Source organism: Eupeodes corollae, chromosome 1 (genome assembly GCF_945859685.1).
Source record: "Eupeodes corollae chromosome 1, idEupCoro1.1, whole genome shotgun sequence".
In the NCBI taxonomy this organism is placed as follows: Eukaryota; Metazoa; Arthropoda; class Insecta; order Diptera; family Syrphidae; genus Eupeodes; species Eupeodes corollae.
This window is the reverse complement of record NC_079147.1, coordinates 65,536,629-65,558,082: the sequence shown is the minus strand read 5'-3', so window position 1 is coordinate 65,558,082 and position 21,454 is coordinate 65,536,629. Positions and strand designations below refer to the sequence as shown.

General features: G+C 33.3%; 1 protein-coding gene across 1 annotated transcript in view; it reads left to right on the top strand.

Annotated features, from left to right (window-relative positions):
- LOC129952626 (uncharacterized) overlaps positions 1–21,454 on the top strand; it is a 581,803-nt gene that overhangs the window by 196,461 nt on the left and 363,888 nt on the right. The window lies entirely within an intron of this gene.

Here is a 21,454-nt window from a genome sequence, read left to right as displayed (position 1 = left end):
TGCCTCAGTTTTTTTTTAAAACCTCCAGATCATTTTTTTTGAACCTGCCTGGAAACATGTCTTAAGCTGCAAAATGTTATCAAATTCTTTTCTAGTCTTATGAGTATTTGTTGTTAGTATCTTCAAAATTTGTCAATTGGATTACAAATCCATACCTACAATCTGGCCAATCCAATAAAGCGATTTATTTCTGACAAAGCCATTCAATGGACACCTTAGATACTTTGGTTGGAGCATTTTCATGTTGAAAAATCAACTTTTTTTCATCATAAATGGAAGGAAAACGTCATTTAACAAGTTAACGCATTTTGGAGTTCTTCTTCGTTGATAAAAACAAATTGGTAGCTTTCAACTGGCGAAGTTCCGCTTGTGAGAGAACACTTTTCTTCGAAAGTTATCTGAAAAAAAATTACGTTTTCCCATTCGTCTTTCCAATGCATATTATTTCTTGTTAGATCCGATCGTTTTTTTGTGTGTACAGCTGTTAGTTTTGGATTTAGCATCTTTGTTGCCATTTTACGCCTTTGGACAATTAAGCCAATTTTTAGTAGCCTTCTGAAAAACTTAGACTTCTTCGAGTCAGCTTTTGCTTTTTCTTTTCAATTTGATTCCATAACAGGATCCTTTTTTCAAGAAATTAAAAAACAACACACTCTAACCTCTTATTTCCTTTGCAATTTATCAGTTAGAAAGTAAAACTTAGTTTTATCAATTTCTTAAACATTAAAGCAATTTTTCTTTCCGTATGTATACTGACAATTTTAACTTTTCACTTTATTTACTTAAACAAATAGAAATAATATGGATTTACCCTGTAATTTTACAAATAAAGCTACTGCGTATAAACGATTGTTTTATTGACAGAAAATATCTTAAAAATCCTTATAATTTGTCATTCTTCACAAGCCAAAAAAATGGGATTCTTAAATGGAGGCAAAGTTTAAAGCTTGGATACAGTGATTTTTTGAGAAAGTCTCCCTTTTTTTCTTACCTATTGCACATTGCTGATGATTTAAGAAGCAACTGAACTAGGCCTTAATAAAAACTTGAAAGACTTCTGGAAAATTGCGAAACAAATTAATGGAACCAACACTGACACTGAAACACTGACCACTCACATTAAGCTTCTTCTCTCCAATGATTCTTGCTATAAAACTTTCACTGCGGATCCTTTAATCATTGACCAAATTTTAGATGCATTTATTGAAAACGAAGAAATTGAAGCCCACTAAGCTCTCTTTTGTTTTCGTTTTCAAAATTCATTTATCAGAGAAAGGCCAAAGCTCACAAAGCTTGATAAATTTATTATGTAAAATTTCTTCTCCAACAAACAAATTAATTTATCTACAAAATACATAATATTTAATTTAATTGTAAAAAATACTCTTTTTATGCTGCTCAGGTTTAGGGATCAGAGGAATATGAAGAAATCGAAACATTTTATAGTAATTTTATAAAGAATCTTTTCAACGTACACCTGAATACACCTTATTTTGCAATATATTTAGAACTTCCAAAACTTCTGACAATCACCTAAAAACTCAAGCTGACTACATCATCAACTTCTGTAAATAAACGAATTACTTTCTTACTTGCATATTTTAAAATGTTTCAAAATAAAATTCTATGGAAGCAAAAAAAAAAACTTAAAAAACTTACTAAATTTTCGATGCCAATATAATTGGTGCTTACGGCTATTACTTACAAATTAGGACTTTAAAGTTATTTCCTCACTTAATTAAATTGATTAGTTTGACAAAATTGCTGCATAAATACACGACTTGGTACTCCTTTACCAAATTATTAGTTTTGTTTCAAAAAAAAATATCAAATTGTTTCTATATAAATGTGTTTATATGTACATACACTCACTTAAGGTAATCAATAAAACATAATTGTCAAACTGTCAAACATAATTCAAATTAGCGAGGAATCTACATATTTACATACACAAAACTACGTTAGTTCGTTCCAAAAAAAAGTATTCCGCCATCATGCAGATAATTTTACTAAACAAAAAAAATGCTAATTTATTTCATTGAATTTGCATCAATCTACAAACATAAATATTTTATATACTCACATATCTACATTGGATATTTGCTCTATTTTAATTATAATCACGAATAATAAAAGAGGATAGAAATACCGCCTATCATGTTCGATACATCAGCAAATTTTTCATTGATTCGATTAGGGAAATATTATCACAGAAAAAATAAACTGAAATTTCAGCTATCTGCACTTTTGCAGCATCATTGAGTTAAAATTGAAATTGATTTTATATTTTATTTATTTTGTATTTAATTTTTCTCCTTTTTTTAATTTCTAAATCGATTCATGAATATAATTAAAAATGCATTCTCAATTTTAGAATTAATCGGTCTGGTTAGTGAATTTATGTATGTAAATCGTCTGAATTTGAATATTTAAGGTTTTTGCAAATGTGAAATATACTCATAGGCTTAGCAAATGAAATAAAAAAAAATTATTTATTAACAGACGGTTAAATGTGCGAACGTGAAATAAAAAATTAACAATATTGAAACAAACCACTAAATCAATTAAAGAGAAAAAAAAACGATTTTCAATTATTATCATTTACATTAGAATAATGATATTAAACATTCTCGTCCATAACGCTTATCCAAATCGTAGATGCACAAATTACTGCATTTGCGTCATCAACAGTTTTAATGTGTTTTATTTTCATATCACTTAGATATTAAAAAAAATATATGTATATTAAATGATTAAAAGGCTTATTTATGTTTATTAAATAGTATCTGGGTAATATAGAATATCCTCTTTTTGCTTTACTAAACAAAATCTGAAACTAAAAACTCAATTTGTCAATGAAAATATTTTCCAGAGTGAAACACAAAAATACAAATTTACGTTTTATGGCCAATTTCGTATTCACTGAAAAATTAAGTTAATAGTTTTTTTATATTGAAATTCAATAAACATACGAGTATGAGTGTTCATTTCACAAATTTTGGAACATTTTTTTTGAAAAGCTATTTGAGTCGAAAGTAAATTTTTACCAAGTTTTAGTATTGTTTTTTTTTAGAGTTTAAGTTTTTGTTAGTTTTTTTTTTAAAAAACTGTCAATTCGATTTTTCTCAAAATTTGTCCTAATGTTGAAAACAATATTTTTTATAATAAAAAATTAGTTAGAAGCTATACGCCCATGTTCCGAATTTCGATCAAAAGTGAATTGAAATCACTTTTCAATTTCACTTGAAATCAAACTTCGAAATTGCTTCGAACTGTCAGAACTGAAGAATCATAATTTTTATTTTGTCTTTGAAGTAAAATGTTTGCTGTTTTGAAGATGGATGCAATATAATTATCAATTTTAAGTGAAAAAAGGAAGAAGAATTAAAGAGATAAAATAAGAAAGAAAAAAATATATTGGATTTGCTGACACATTTTACGTGTGTGAAATTTATGTAGAATTGTTCTGATAAATTAAGTTATTTTAGATTAAGCAAAGACGCTTTTTTATATGTTCTAAGGGAACACCTTTTAAATTGTGTCCCAAAATTAACGCAAGATTTGAATTAAATAGAAAACGCCGTTTTTAGTCTTTTGATAGTTATATTTTTATTGACTCGATAGGGTTATGTATGGAATAACACATCGGACAAATGGCCTCCACGGCTTTGCATGCAAATGCGCACTCTTTTGTTGAAATTTTCCATGACCATTGTGCATAAATGTGGCTGAATTTCGTTGATGCAGCGTTGAATCTGCTCCTTTAATGCACGGGTGGTTGTGGGCTTGTTGACATAGACTTGTGATTTCAAATAAATAAAATAATAAAAAGAAGTTTAATAGTGTTAAATCACACGATCTAGGAGGCCAATTTTGATCACCGAAACGAGAGAGTACACGACCTGGAAATGTCTCATGCAGTAATTGAACTGTTGCACGGGCTGTATGACATGTGGCACCGTCTTGTTGAAACCACATATTGGACACATCAATATCATCCAATTTTGGCAGAAATCACTGTGTAATCATGTCGCGATATCGAGCACCAGTAACAGTCACTGCTTGACCAGCATCATTTTCAAAAAAATATGGCCCAATTATGCCTCCAGCCCAAAATCCACACCATACAGTCACGCGTTGTGGATGCATTTGTTTTTCGACAATCACATGTGGTTTCTCCGAACCCAAAATTCGGCAATTTCGGCGATTGACAAAGCCATCAAGATGAAAATGTGCTTCATCGCTTAGGATGATTTTACTCGAAAAATCAGGGTCCATTTGTTGATGTTCAATAATCCATTCAACGAACTCTCTTCTCTGTCCATGGTCATTAGGCTTCAATTGTTGTGTTAATTGAATTTTGTAAGCATGAAAACACAGATCTTTGGTGAGTATACGCTGTAGAGTGGTTCTTGAAATTTGGAATTCTTGTCCACGACGTCGAATTGAGGTTCCTGGATTGTCAGCAACACTCTCACGCACTGCTTCGACATTCACATTCCAACGGATCCAGTCTCCATGAATTTTTCAATTAATCTCTTCAGAGTTGACGAAGTTAAAACACTTTTCTGACCATATTTTGTATGAAATTTTCGAACTGCAGCCGCCAAGCTTTCACTATTTTTGAAATATTATTTAATAATGAAGACACGTTGTTCTATCGTGTAACGCTACATTTTTAATAACCCTATACTGTAAGCTGTCAAATTGCTTTTATTTAAGGGTTGCCAACACTTCACTGCACAAATGGCGGCAAATTAAAATCTTGCGTTAATTTCGGGACACCCTTTATAATACCTTCTTCAATTCAAAACTTGCTTCAACCCTCCGAATTTTTTTGGAGATGAAACCATGTTTAGTCGTAAGTTTTGGAGGTGACACATTTTTTTTCAGGTTTTTTGATTTATAAAAAAAAACTGTTAAATAGATTTTTTTTTCAAAAAATATACTTCTTTGATATCACGTTTCAATATATTATATAAAATTTAATTCAAGTCTTTAGCGTTTTTTGTTCGTAAGATATTTAGGGTTAACTAACATTTTCACCTTTTTTTCAATTTTCTATGGCAAAAAAACCACATACGCAATTTTCTTTAGAGTCCTTTTTGCATCCTTCTGCCTTATTATCTGTATAACAAAATGTATTTGAAGTTGATATCTCTTCTGGTTCTTGAGCTATGGAAGACGAAAAATACGTCGCGAATGTACGGACGCATGGACGTACAAACACACTCACGCACAGACATCTTTCTAAAAATCTTTTATTTCGGCTCTAGGGACCTTGAAACGTCGAGAAATTTTAAAATTTTCAATTTGACAAATCAAGCCCTGTTCACCGTTCAAGGTTTTTTTATAAATCAAAAAAACTGAAAAATAACAATATTTTTCGCCTCGAAAAATTTACAAAAACTGATTTTATCTCCAATGTTGTGCAACGAAAAATAATGTTTTTAACATCTTGTTTTTGAGAAACATCGAATTGACAATTTTTTTACAAAAAATAGGAATTAAAAAAAATCTACTTAGTTAAACTTTACTTTCGACTCAAATATTTTTTCAAAAAAGAAAAATATTTACTTCAAACATATTTTATCTCACTGAAAATATTGTTTTCTACGTTCAGTAAATTTTTTTATAAATACCAACTGTCAGTTTTTTCATAAAAAATTAAAATCTTCAAAAAATAGTACGTAAAATTTTTAAAAATTGATGTTCGGTATTCGATATCTCGTGAACAGTAGAATATATTGACTTCAAATTAATTTCATTCATTCAATATCTGTTTGTTTATATAGAAATACTACTAAAATTGGTAAAAATTGGTTTTTGGCTAAAAATTTCGTTAACAAAAAAATAATTTCGAAATTATATTTCATTACCTATATGCAAAATATTACGGTGAACTTTTTTAACAATGCACTAAAACCTACAAACTTTGAAGCAAGACAAATCGACAGACGGAATGCGAAGTTATCAGTGTGGGTCGCATCCCAGCCTCTTTTGTTATTATTATTATTACAATTAAATCAAATAAATTGGGTTGCGCAACAATCCGTTGAGAACTAGACTAGTGACTTACAACTCTCAACCATTCCTGTGTGCAAATTATTTTGCCAGGAATCGAGCATTACTATTATTATTAATATTTATTATTAATAGTTTTCCCTAATAAATTCCTCTTTGAAATTAACTTTTTTCACTTACAATCAATGGTAATGGTAATGGTAATGGTACCCGTGACGTGATGGTTGCTTTGTAGGACTGTCATTCCAGAGATCTTGGGTTATATCCCATTCATGCCCTTTAGAGTTTTTTCAGTTATTTCCTCTTGCGAGGAATTGACAAATTTTTCTTATAAACAGTGCTTTCTCAAATTAGCCGTTGAATTCCGCGTTAAACTGTGGGTTCCTTCCATTCCTGATAATAGTATTCACACAAAAGAATGGTTAAGAGTTGTAATGCACGAGGCTCTAGTTTTAAACGGATTGTTGCACCTAATTCATTTTTTGTCTAAATAAGTTATGTCGGTTGGGTGAAAAATTCAAGGTTTGATAAAAATTTTAAAACTTGTTCTTATTCCATATCATTGCACTAACGTTCCTTCTTTCTCAGCCCATGGAAACGCTGGTTAATTTTAAGGTTAAGACTAACCGGACGGAATAATAGCTTCTTAATCTCACCAAACAGTGGAACAAATGTTTATATTGATTTAGAGAAAGTGAGATAAATGAACTCCAAATTTCAAAGACATTTTGGATAGGGTTAGGCACTAAGTTCTCTTACCGAAAATGCGTTCATTTGGTATTGACGAATCTCTTCTATTTTGGGTCAGAAATTATTTTTTGGCCTTTATATTCAACCAGTAGTAGTGGACAGGTTCAAATCTATACATATGTATGTATGTAAGTTTCAAATGTTTGGCTTGAAAATTCGATGGTTGAATAAGAATGATTCCAATAATTTGATAAAGACACAATTTGATGCAGTAAAGAAGTATTTTATAATTACATTAACAAATCAAAACATTATTAACAAAAACATAAAAATAAGAATAATATTAATTAAGATACCTAAATCAACAATTATTTCAGCTTTAAAGTCTTTGTTACAATTTATTAAACAATTTACAAACAATTGAAAAGTAGTATAAAATAATAATATGAATATGTACAGTGTTTTAGCAAAGTGTCGAGACGGTAGAAGAGATCTGGCAAAAGTAGTTATTATGGTGGCTTAGTTTTTGAATAAGTTGGCAACAAATTTACATATATATATTCACAAAATAAATGCTGGTGTGCCTCTGTTCTCAGTTTTATCTCAATCACTCTTCCTTATATATGATATTCTATTTCAAGCTTCTAAACTGCTTAGTTGTTTTTCTGATTACAGTTCTCTTGTCTTTCCATATTCGTTTCTAGATTCGTATCCTTGTACTTTAGATGTGGACCACATCCGCAGAATATTAAATTAAATAAAAAATCGTGTAGAATTGAATGCTTCAAAAACCCAATGCTGTCTACTGTTGCAAAATCGTAACCCTCCTTCAATGCTACTACCCTGGGTGGTACTACCATCAACGAGACTTAACAGTTTTTACTTCTTGGCATGAACACAGTAAACCATTTCTTGTGTAGTGATCAAAAATTTGTCATCGCCAAGTGTTAAGGATTTCGTCAACGATCTTAGAAGTTTTTTACCTCTTCTGATCAGGCTTCAATTTAAAAAGCTTTATTATTTCTTTAGAAACTGGAATATAATTCTTATATTTTGGCTAGTGCCCATTATATGTTTTTTGGAAAGAATTGAAAAGAGAGCTCTAAAAATGAAAAGTAATCGCTTACCACAACTGCAAAGTCTTATGCGTATTATTGTTATATCGTTATTTTTATAACCAATAATCCATTAATATCACAATGTAAATCAATTGATTATTCGGTTAATATTAATACATGTCAAAAACCAAATTTCATACCTTGTTGTTAAAATATTAAAATTTTAGTTTTCAGATTTAATGAAAAACTAAAAATATTTAGTATTAAGTTCTTTCTGCATATTTTGATTTCAAAGACAAAATTTATTTGAAGTTAAGTTCTCCTGAACTCACGCTCATCAGAAAGACATATTAAAAAAACCTTGAAACGTTGAGATGTGTGTCAAAATTTTCATAATAAGCAAAACTTTCAAATTAACAGAATAAGAAATAAAAAGTACGTATACGTCGTAGTGAACCATTTATCTGTTTTGTCTTTGTTGTTAAGAAAGTTTTATACCATGGTTAGGGCTTATTTATAGCCACATTTTATTGTTTGATTGGATATGTACTTTTACAAAATATTCCCTTTTTCTGATAAAATAATTGTACTATTTTATTTTCCAAAATACTCTAAGAAATATTTAAATTACTTTAATGAGCGTCTATTTGATCTTCCATATAAGTTATATCAATTTCATTATACATATTTTTCTGCGAAATCATTAAATTATAAATATATTTTCATATTTCCTCCACTAAATAAATATTTCTTTTTATCTTTTCAGGTAAGTTTGGCCAATACATATACCCACATAAGTTCCTTCATTTTGATTTTCTTTAATAATTCCTGATTGGTAAGTAATGAATGCATCTCGCATGTCTGACTTTAAAAAAAAGAAAATTTTAACCAAAATAAAAACCATTATATTCTAAAAACGAAAAATAAATTCGCTACATCATTGAAAAACAATCCGAAATCGATTGGTCCAAGTTTTACAACGAACAAACACCGAAAACAGCAACAAAAACAAAGCAAATCAAATGCTCATTTGGTCTAAACTTTCGAACATTACGTATGTAAACCTTTATGTTATTTTATGGTTCAACACATGAGAAAGGTCAAAATGAACCATTTTGTTTTTTGTTGGATTTTTCAACCCCAACGAAAATTTAAATAAAAATACCTTTAGCATAAAAATATATGGTATGTCCTTTGAGATTACAAAAGAATTAAAGGACGTAGCATTTTCGACTACGTCCTTCAGCAGCAAGAAGATAATGTATGTATGCCAATTCGATTTGTATATTTTTCAAACTAAACCTTTTTTTTGAAAAACCTCACACCAACAATAAGAAAAAAGGACTGCCGACTGGGGCACTGCGTGTATTGAACGCTTTTATCGGAAATCCCTAAATCCATGTAATTGTTGCAAGGAGCAATTTGATAAAACAAAAATTCCGTACTTGACATTGAAGATACGACGTATCCTTTTTTCTGATTTAAGACAGAACATAAAGGTAGGGGTTCATGATTTTAAGCCATTTTTATCAGCTTGGTTAAAGGTGCAATAGTATCAATCTTTCTTCGAAGTGATGGTTATCTTATCTGGGTAGGTTCCTTAAGAATGAAATATCCCGCACAATTGAAAACCATTTCATGCTTCATTAATTCTTCGAAGATTTTTTCCCATCGTAACGCCGACGACGACGTTCCTATTCCAGCTGATGCTGTTGCTTCTGATTTCTTTCTCATCTTCATTTCAATGCAATTTTCATTTTTCTTTTTGTTATATTGTTCCAACAGGATTCTATTTTCTCCAACATCGATTTTGTATCGATGTGGTTGTTTGCCATCAGAAAAGAGTCCTTTTCTTTTGCGAGAAAAAGTGAATTGGAGAAGAAAATTCTCATCACCCGCTCGCCGAATGTGTGTATTGTGTATTGCACGAAATTGTAACGTAACATCCTGGAGGCTATATACAGACGATGGGAAATCAATTATATCCTTGTTTGAAGGAAGAGGTGCAGTCGCTACATTGGGACGAGTATGATGGTCTCCCCACTGACATTTCCTTTTACCTAGAACTTTCCATGCTTTGTCTATATTTTTCCTATCTAAGCCAGCCCAAAGTAAAAAGAGGTAAGACCGAGAAGTATATAAATTCCTGAATGAGAATGGATATGTCGATAACGAAGAGCCATGCTGTGCCATAGTACGTATAGTATATGCAGCACATCGACCACATTTTTGCAATCCTAGCCTGGTTCTGGGTCTTGGTTGTTCATGTTCAAGCTTCAAGCTGCTGATGCAGTTCCATGTCGAAGCGGTGTGTGGTGACGATAAAACTAGAAGGATAATAATGAATCCTTTTTTGTTTCTTCAAATTTTCTTTTTTTGTTGTTTTTATATTTTTTCTCTGGCATTCATATCCTTTTCTGCTGCGTAACATGCAATTCGAGACGAGAGTAGAGGCGAGTGAGTAAGCGAGTTGTATGCGGTATTGATGGTGGATTTGTTTCTTGCAACGAGCGAGTGCATTTAGGATTTTCTTTCCTTTTTCCTATATAGTCAAGGTACCGTAACTAGACACATGTTGTGTATATACTGGTATAAGGCTGTTTCCAATAAGTCTGATGTTTTGTTGTTGGTATTGTGACTTGGTGAGTACGGAGTGTCCTGGAAGACTTTTGTTGTCGATATTTGTTGGCATGATTGTTGTTGAATAAAGGTATTTGTTGATTCTCTTTTTCTGATGTTGAAAACAAAAAAAATGGAAAGGAAGGTCCTTGTTCATGTTCATACATATAAGTACTCGATGTAGGATGTGTTTTGAGTTGTTGTGAGGCAAAAAGCTATTGAAATTCTTGGCTTTGACATGCATGAGAATTTTTTTTTTAGATGTTTTTTGTTTTTCGTATTTTGAACATGACAAGCACACATAGCTCTGAGATGTTGTATAAGGATTGATTGCGTTCGTTTGGTGCAATTAGTGTTGGGATTTGAATTTGAATTTGCATGTAGACATCTTCATGTTTAGAAATTTATTTTCTATGCTTATAAATAGTTATAGGCTTGTCGTCTTGTCTCGAATGGGCATATGAATTGATTTATTGTTATCTGCTTGAAATATTAGGAGAAAATAACTACAGGTGGGAAGAGTTTTACGTAGAAGTTCTTTATAGAGTTAAATAGAGTTGAAGATATTTATTTGTATACACTTGAAAGGTTTGCATATATGGCTTTACGTACCTGAGACAGAGTAGTAAATAGTTTGAAAGGGTTCAGTTAAAAGTCTGAAGATATTTGCCTATTCTTAAATTAAGACTTGTTTATGTCAATTGTTGTTAAATCAGAGTAAGTCATTATGGCTTAGTATGCTTAAAATTATAAAAAAGGATTAGACTCAAATTTATTACTCCCTATTGGTGCCCTTACAAACTTTGCAAATGATTTTTTTTCTTATAATAATTAAAATACGAAGTTATTTACAGAGCTTTCCTTAAACTTAAACTCCAGACGTTTAAAGTTTTTTAAGTTTTTGTAAAAATCACCTGTGGTCAATATCATTGATTTTTTGTGTATCGCATAGTTTAATTTTTGCTTATAAAACTGTCAAAAATGTTTGCATTTAATTGATGTCTTTTTAGATCAAAAACATTAAAAGGCTCTTGGCTTAATTACTGGATTCATTGATTAGTACCTTGTGGCCAGCAGCGGTCTTAAAAAATACGGTCTAATTAATTACATTTGGAAAGCGTTGTTCAGTCGTTTGTCATATAAGACATCATTCAGTTCAAGACAAAAGTAGAATTTGAAATTATCAATTTGTCAAGATTTGTTTAAGGGCCCCCGCACACTAAAGACTTTGTATCGGCTGATAGTTTGGCCGGCTTCTTAATCAGTATGCAGAGGAATACATATGCGCACATTACAGCGATTCAGTATCGGTAGATAAAAAAGTTGGATGGGCTACCCGATTACATTCAAACTAATCTGTCGGCCAACTAACGGCCGACTGTTTAATCAGTATTGGCGCATACACGGCTGCACATACATGACGATTGTTTAATCGGCTGATAGTTCAGGGCGTTCTGTGATTTGGCGTAGTGTGTGTGTATTTTGAATATGGCGTCGCCAATGGGTAGTCAATTAATTTGGGATGCATAGTGTAAAATTTTATACTAACTTATCTATCACTGAGATTGGGATGCACCCAATACTCTCGGAATCTCTTCTTGATTTTTCTCCTCCGGAGCAATAATTTTGTTGGACAATATTTTCATTGTGCGACCGCTTCAACAGTCAGTTACAAACTAGTTCGAGAATATTCGGATGGCTGTTGGGTAATCTGCGCCCTGTTCACCAACCAAACTGTTTAGTTGGATCGGTGTGCGCACTTTCAGCCCAACCCGACTAAACTATCGGCCGATAAAAAGTCTGCAGTCTGCGGGGCGCTAACACTAATGACCTGGATATATCAAAGGTTGTTCGCAAATGTGGATTGCTCCAAAACTAATTCCAAAAATGCTTTTTTTGAACAATTTTGGATCATATTTAGCTTACTTAGGTACTTACTTAAGGTGGTGCCACAGTCTTGTATGAACCAAACAAAAATCTGTGGACGCTTGTGTCCTCTTGAATGAACATTTGAACATCGGATCATATTTAAATCAGTGGCGAACTCAAATTTTTGTGTTTGATCCAGAAATTAACCTCATCTCTTAAGGATATTTTTCAATAACTTTTTATTCTATATGAGCAACTTTCACACGTATTTAGAAATAAGCGATAAAAAGTCTGTCATTTAATAGTTAATGCTAAAACTCGTAAAAAACCAGAATTTATTGACTTACAATTGTCCTTTGTACGAGAAGTTTTCGGAATGTTGAGGGACCTACAGTTTTCTATGCCGAATTCAAACGATTTTTTGAAGATCTTTTCATTAATGAAGATTAAAGACTTGAATGATTTGTCAACTCCTCTCAAGAGACAGCAATAGTAAAGGCTAGGCTGATAAAACCAAAAACTATAATACAATTTTAAAATAAAAATAGTTTTGTACGTGCTTTTTGGCTTTGCAAACCATTTTTTCGATTAAATTATGGACACAACGTCTTTCAAGGTGCTACATCTGCTGTCTTCGGTAGCTTGTTCTATAGCTCCAGAGGTAGTGTAAATTAATGTCTTTAATTGTAGTTCAATTAAAATTAAAAAAAGGTTCACAGGTTGCCACTCCATAATCTGCACTATCTTTAGAGCGACCCATAGAAAACACACTTGTGTGCACCAGAGGTGTAGGTACTGACACCCAGTATAGAATTCCGTAACCAGACCACCAGACCAAATCGTTCACACAAAAATGAAAGATAAGAATAAGTGACAATGACACTTGAAGCTTCTGTTGAAGCCGAACAGCCCTCAACAACGATTAAGATAAAACTGAATAGTAAACGGTGATTTTTTAAGAGCTTGAGAACTTTTTAAAAAAAAAACGCATACAATTTGCAAAATCTCATCGATTCTTTATTTGAAACGTTAAATTGGTCCATGACATTTACTTTTTGAAGATAATTTCATTTAAATGTTGACCGCGGCTGCGTCTTAGGTGGTCCATTCGGAAAGTCCAATTTTGGGTAACTTTTTCGAGCATTTCGGCCGGAATAGCCCGAATTTCTTCGGAAATGTTGTCTTCCAAAGCTGGAATAGTTGCTGGCTTATTTGTGTAGACTTTAGACTTGACGTAGCCCCACAAAAAATAGTCTAAAGGCGTCAAATCGCATGATCTTGGTGGCAAACTTACCGGTCCATTCATTGAGATGAATTGTTCTCCGAAGTTTTCCCTCAAAATGGCCATAGAATCGCGAGCTGTGTGGCATGTAGCGCCATCTTGTTGAAACCACATGTCAACCAAGTTCAGTTCTTCCATTTTTGGCAACAAAAAGTTTGTTAGCATTGAACGATAGCGATCGCCATTCACCGTAACGTTGCGTCCAACAGCATCTTTGAAAAAATACGGTCCAATGATTCCACCAGCGTACAAACCACACCAAACAGTGCATTTTTCGGGATGCATGGGCAGTTCTTGAACGGCTTCTGGTTGCTCTTCACTCCAAATGCGGCAATTTTGCTTATTTACGTAGCCATTCAACCAGAAATAAGCCTCATCGCTGAACAAAATTTGTCGATAAAAAAGCGGATTTTCTTCCAACTTTTCTAGGGCCCATTCACTGAAAATTCGACGTTGTGGCAGATCGTTCGGCTTCAGTTCATGCACGAGCTGTATTTTATACGGTTTTACACTAAGATCTTTGCGTAAAATCTTCCATGTGGTCGAATAACACAAACCCAATTGCTGCGAACGGCGACGAATCGACATTTCACGGTCTTCAGCAACACTCTCAGAAACAGACGCAATATTCTCTTCTGTACGCACTGTACGCATTCGTGTGGTTGGTTTAATGTGCAATAAAGCAAACTGAGTGCGAAACTTGGTCACAATCGCATTAATTGTTTGCTCACTTGGTCGATTATGTAGACCATAAATCGGACGTAAAGCGCGAAACACATTTCGAACCGAACACTGATTTTGGTAATAAAATTCAATGATTTGCAAGCGTTGCTCGTTAGTAAGTCTATTCATGATGAAATGTCAAAGCATACTGAGCATCTTTCTCTTTGACACCATGTCTGAAATCCCGCGTGATCAGTCAAATACTAATGCATGAAAATCCTAACCTCAAAAAAATCACCCTTTAAATGTGCGGCGCGCAGCCTCATACATATGACACCGACACAGAAAAATAAAAAAACTTTTTGAGCTCTGTGACTGACCCCAAAATAAGTGTCTTCTCCAGCCTACTGCACATATTTCTGCACATCGACATAAGGTTTTTCGAGACCCCGATGTTACCACAAGGATAATTTTACCATTACCGGTACAGTAGCCATATTTTCTTTCCCAACTACCATAGGGCTAACAGAGAGTATGAAAGACTCAAGACCACCAGTTAACCAGTCTCACGAACTTTTTGCTTAAACTGTTTTCTCTATACAGCACAGACTTTGAAAATGTAAGCTTTCAATAATTCCCAATCCGCACCTTGTTCAAATCTTAAGTCACTCCTTTCGTTCTTCAGTTAATAATATGTTAAAATTTTGAGTGGAAAACAGCTGTAAGTGGCAAAATGACCTAAGGTTTAAAAATTAGCTCCTAGATGACTTACGCTGTATATTTCATTTAAAAAATATAGAAATTGTATGATCTCTTAACTTCTGAGTCTATCTTTCCCTATTGCTCCGAAAAGATCCACAAAGATCCCCTGAGGTTTATGTTATTTTTGACTGCTTTCTGAAATATAAATTTCGAACTTCATGATACGAATGAACAATTAAATTATTCTTCATAAGTGCAACTCGGCGTATCTTTGACTTTATAAAGAAACGACTTGATTAGCTAAGTTTTTGAGGAAAACGAAAATCCAGAAACCATAGTTTAATTATATCGTTTAGCTTTTTCTTGCTTCACAAATTTTGAATAGATACAAATTTTACGTTTCATTTCCTATATACATATATATGTATGTATAGTATAGTAGCATGACCATAAAACCAATCGATTTTCGTTTCAACGCTTTTAATTCCATTTTGAGCCAGAACAACAAACTCGCCGAAGGCCAAAATACAATGATGTTTTTGACTATACCAGGTTTTGGGCTCATCCTCTAGCTATTGTATTCTCGTTTGTGTTTTGTTGTTTTTGTAGTGCTTGTTCATTTTTTTTCTGGTACCGTTGTAGATAGTAGATTACAAATCGAGAGTATATTCACTTTCTCCGTGGCATTGTGTACACGAAGTATAGTCATGCCATTGGCCTAAAGACTTGGAAAGGACCGTGAAATTGCATTGTGAAATCGAATCAGTCCAAACGACGGAAATTCGATTTTCATCGTCGTCGTCGTCCTAGTCGTCCTCATAGTCGTCGTTGTAGTCGTTTTTGTCGTTCTCGTTATCCTGCCCAGCAGACTTTTTAGGTATACCTAGATACAACATATTCAACTAGAGATAGATATGCAGGATAAGAGAATCGAAAACGAATCCCTATTATCTAGTATCTCGATAGCGCGCGAGAATTCCCAAAATGAAAATCCCCATATCTAATATAGTGAAGTTAGGTATACGGTATAAGGTATACAGAATGGCTTCATCCAGGACAACATCACACACTAAATTTTCCCGAACGTTGCACAAGAACAGGGTTTTTGCTAACTCGCTTCGTCAAGTTAGTAGTATACTCCGCCTGTCAGCTTTGCTCTATCTACCGCAGTTAAACTCCCACATCGGGGACCTCTGGGAAGTTACGTTACAACACTCTATAGAGGATGCCACATCAGCAACAGACAAATTAATGGCTATATGTATAATTGTATGTTTATATATATATAACGGTATCCAGTCTATATGCGATAGAAAAGCTAGCCAGAGTAATACAATAAAAAATAAATATAAAAAGAAAATATAGAAACAGCACAAAAAGAATCATCAAAAATGTATCCAATATATATGTACATAGATTTGGAAAATCGGCAGGGACTAAATGAAGGTCCTTGATCGGAGCTAGCTATACTAACGTAACGTATACAGAGCTGAGCTAAACGAGAACCGGTGGTGATTTACTGCTTCCTGCCGACATCCAATCTGAATCCAATTGGCAGCCAACTGCCAACTGTCTGATAAAAAGACAATCACCTTGCAGCCAGACATTGTTCGAATGTTACACAGAGAGATGCGCTTGATACAAAAGCGATAAATCGCTGAGAGGTGTCTGTCTAATTACAAATTTCAGCTCTTTTCGTCTCTGCTGGCTCTGACCGCATCACCTCACCAATTTCTATGATGTTTGCTTCGCAATCCCTGCGCATCTGTGTACTTGAAAAGTGAAAGGGGAGGTGGGTTTTGTTTTTATACTTTTTTAAATTGTGTTATCCTGACGGTTTTGGTATACATTTTTGGACGAAGTGATATTTTATGGACCTAGGTATACCCAATAAGGTTATAGCTTGATTTAATGGGTAGGAAAAAATGGTTAAACGAATGAGATTCTTATCGATGGTGCTGGTAGTGGTGAACGGTGTGTGGTGGTAGCGTGTTAATTGCTTTGTGATATTAATTTAAATTTGTGTGAAATAAATGGGTCTTGAATTTTCTATCAGATTAATGGGGATTTTTTGTTATGATCCAATCAAATTACAAAGTTTGTAAGTATGGGAAAAGTTTTTAGTGTGGTCTTAAACGCCAACTTCCTTTCAACTTCCCAAACAAAGTTAATGCAACCGGTTTAATTTGTCGAATTGGACATTTTGAATTTCTCTACGTTTCAATGTTAATAGAATTTATATCAAATTTTTTGGTAGGGTGTTCTTTATTCATAGGTTCGCGATACCTTAGTCGTTCATATTTCAAAAACTGTTGGACATATCGGCTATAAATAATCATGGAAAAGGCTTTCTCAAATGAGGAGTTCAGATTTAGCTTAAAACTGTAGGTCCCCTATATTAATATCAAGATTACTCGCAGACAGGAATTGTTGAGAGTTGGCCTTATTTCTGAACGGTTTTTTGCGCTACCTAATTTATGTTTAAATCTAAAGACAAAACTGAACTTTAAAAAACCAAAAAATTAATTTTACATCAAAAGTAGAATCATTGAAAATTCTTTTGAAAACAGTACTTCCAAGCAAAAAATAAATTAAATTAAATTAGTCCTTGTTGGTAAGACAGTAGCAATCTTCTGGAAAAACGCTATAAAAAGATGAGCGTCCTACCTAAAACATGAATTGACTCTTGGCGACCTTTATTAAAGCCATTCTCTTGATTATCAGTTAATTAACTCTATCAAGACTAACAGCTACAAATGAGTCTCACGGAAATTTTACACAAAATGAAACCAAGTTTCTTGACTATTCCCAAAAAATTTAGTTTTTTTTTTTAATTATGTCCAAAAATTATAGAAATAAATACTGCAATGTCTTAAATGCAGTAAAAATTGTTAGTCATTCGTGAAACACATGAAGAAAAACATCAGAAATTATGGCAAAAAATACTACAATGTTCCAAAGGTAGTAAAAATTTCTGGTCATTTGTAAAAAACGTACGATACACCACGTAATCCTCTGTTCCAACGCTCGTTAACAATGACACTCCGTATGTAAGCTCGATTGATAAAGCCAAATTGCTTGCAGCACATTTTGCTGTGAATTTGACGCTACCGGAATGTGTCATGAGTGTTCCTGTTCTTGAGAGCGTAAATAATTCTATGGGACAAATATTCTTTTGCACTCGGACTGAAATATCTTGACATACACAAATGTCAAATAGTAATTCCCCTATTGTTCTAAAGAGGTGTTCTTTAACGCTGGCAAAACCACTGCGTAAGCTTTTACATCTGTCCTATTCTACAGGTCTCTTCCCGAATGGATGAAAAACTGCATTTGTCCAGCCTGTGCCTAAAAAAAGCGAATCCTCCTCCCCCTCAAACAATCGTCCAATTGCACTTAACGTCCCTTCTTTCTAAGGTCTTGGAAACGCTGATTAATTTTCAGCTTAAGAAATATCTTGAAGAACGGAAGCTTCTTAATGACCGACAGTATAGCTTTCGTAGCCATAGGTCCACTCTTGATCTCAAGGTTTACCTCACCGAACAGTGGAACAAATCTTTGCATAGTTTTGGAGAAACTAAGATTATTGCACTTGATATTTCAAAAGCATTTGATAAAGTTTGGCACCAATCTCTCTTATCGAAAATGCGTGCTTTTGGTATTTTAATTAATTACCTTTCTAACCGTTTAATACAAGTTGTATTAGATGGTTTCAAGTCTGAAATTCATAAATGCTGGTGTCCCCCAGGGCTTCGTTTTGACTCCAACTTTCTTCCTTATATTCATAAACGATCTTTTGTCTGTCACTTCTAACCCATTAAACTGTTTCGCCGACGAGTTTAAATCTCTTGGGTAGAATTCAAAACAAGGGTTTTCAAATGATAGGTGACAGAGCTATAATCGAAACATTTACATCGCTAGAACACCGCCGCAATGTTTCATGCCTTTCGTTGTTTTATCGATATTTTTACAAACAATGTTCTGTCGTAATACTCGCACTTCTGGGAATACTTATCAGTTTACCCTTGAGCTCAATTTCGGGCGAACTATTAAGTATAGAGATTCTTTCTTAAATCGCACATCGAGAATGTGGAATGCTTTGGCCAACTCTGTTTTTCCCTCCCATTTTGATGTTCAGAACTTTAAGACCAATATGCACCAGTATCTCCTTTTAGATCCTTCCATATTTTCCTAGTGCTCAAACTGTGTTTAAATATTAACACATAAAGGGTACTAATAACCCCTTGAATGCTTGTGAATTAAAAAAAGAAGATTTCTTCCTAATCTCTTTGCTATGAAAATCTTCGCCAACTAAACGCTACCAGTGTGTGTGTTTTGACTCTGCCTGACCTTCAGTGCGTAAGTATTTCTTCGAGTTCTTTAAAATCTCAATCTACATAAATCCGCTGGTGCAGATGGTATCCCCGCTATTGTTCTGAAGAAGTGACAAAACCACTAAGTAAGCTCGTTCAAGTTGATGGAAAACATAATTTCTCAAGGCCCATCCCAAAAAAGCGGATTCTCCTCACTTTTAAATTTCGAAGCAATAGTTCCACTATAAGGTTCATCTCACCGAACAGTGGAGCATACCTTTACATCGTTTTGGATAATATAAGATTATTGCACTTTAAATTTCAAAAGCATTGGCATCAGACTTGCTGACTGTTCAATTCAATCAGTATAGGATGGTTCTAAGTCAAAAGTCCAAAATATAAATGCTGGTATGCCCCAGGGCTCTGATTGTTATCCGCCACTCTTTCGGATGTGGAACTAAAATGATAAGCGTTTTACATTCCAATGTCGCCAAAAGTGCGATACAAGATCTACTCTCCCTCTGTTCTTGGTGTTATCTACAAGACTTATATACGTCCAAAGCCTGAGTATAATTCCCATCCTAGGCCTTGTTCAGAATTGTAAGAGATCTTAAAGAAATAAATGGATGACAACCTTATACAATGACTTCAGTTTATTAAAAGGAAAGAAATTATTTAAGTAACAATTCAATTAATATACATAGATGTCAATATGACATTGACATATGAAATTGTCAACAAAGTTTAAAGGGGTAATTACAATATTTTGAACAGGGATGTTGTATAAATATATCAACAGGCCTTTTGCTCCTGAAACCTACTTAAGCCTCTTGGACAGTATTTAACGTTGAGCAATTCAGTTGATTAGTGATAACATCAACACTAGATCATTAACGTCGCTTGAACATTGTCGTAAGATTTCTTGTCTAACCCTCTGTAGCGCTATTTCTTTATGCTCTAGGAAAATTGACATCTGTATCCATCCCCTAAATAGTTCAATAGTGAGATTTGCACTTTTATCAATACTTATCAGAATTACCTCAAGCCCAACTTTGGTCGTACTAACAAGTATAGAGATCCTTTCCTTAGCCGTACTACGCGAATGTGGAATCCTTTACAAAATGTTGTCTTTCCCAGTCATTGCAAAGTGCACCGATATCTCCTTTCAAACCCTCCCGTAATAATATCCCCTTCCTATATAATACAGAATTTTTAGTAAACATTTAAAAACATTAATTAGATTAATTTTGGTAAGATTTTTAAACGCATAAAAAAAAACAAATTTATTTTAAATGCATAAGTAAAACTCTATATCTTGAAATAAATACATATTTCGAATTAAGTTTTGCTAAATAAATTGTTATACCTAAAAACATCACTTTTAATTTGAACCCCGTCTGCATTGGAATTTGTCACTTTTCAAATGTTTAACCACTATCAACATAATAAACTTTGACTGTTTATACTTATATATCTTAATATACCTGTTTACGTACGTACAACAAAACCTCAACCTTTCAAAAACCATCCTATCGAAACAAAACCAACTTTTATTTTAATCACAACTTTCTAGCAACACGTGCTGCATACATAATTTTAAGTCAAAATCCAAAAACAAAAACCAAATACTTAATCTGTAAAACTTTTCATTCATAGGTTTTAGTGTATATAGGTAATACAGAAAACAAAAACAACATTTTCAATTCTGAAATTCGAATCGTTTTTCCTTAATGAACTTCACAGAAAGCATTCTTAATTTTTCCAATTAAGTTATTCATCGAGTCCCATCACTATTGTACATATACATACCTCCTCTATACTCGTACATTTCACATCACAGCCCAAAAATTAACTTTTCCTATAACCTTACGTCCTTACCTATAACAAGGACGAAAACAAGAAAAAAACTAACACAAATTTTGACGCACATACACACATACTCACTCGTAAAGCTTCTTCTCTTAGATCGAACTAGAAAGACAAACGAACAGAACAATAAGGAGGGAGAGTAAAGAATGGAAAAAAGGACCAAAAATAAACCATTCTCTAATTAAGTACTACACTCGCTGATGATGATGATTTTCCTCAAAAGAGAGAGACGAGCTTAAAGCGAGGAAAATCTTCCAACCCTTTCGCTTCCGGGTCACGAAACGACATTTTCGCCATAGAGAATTATTATGCCATGTTGTAGGTATGTTGGTACTAGTTTATGCAATAGGGCTTCCTTTTTGAAA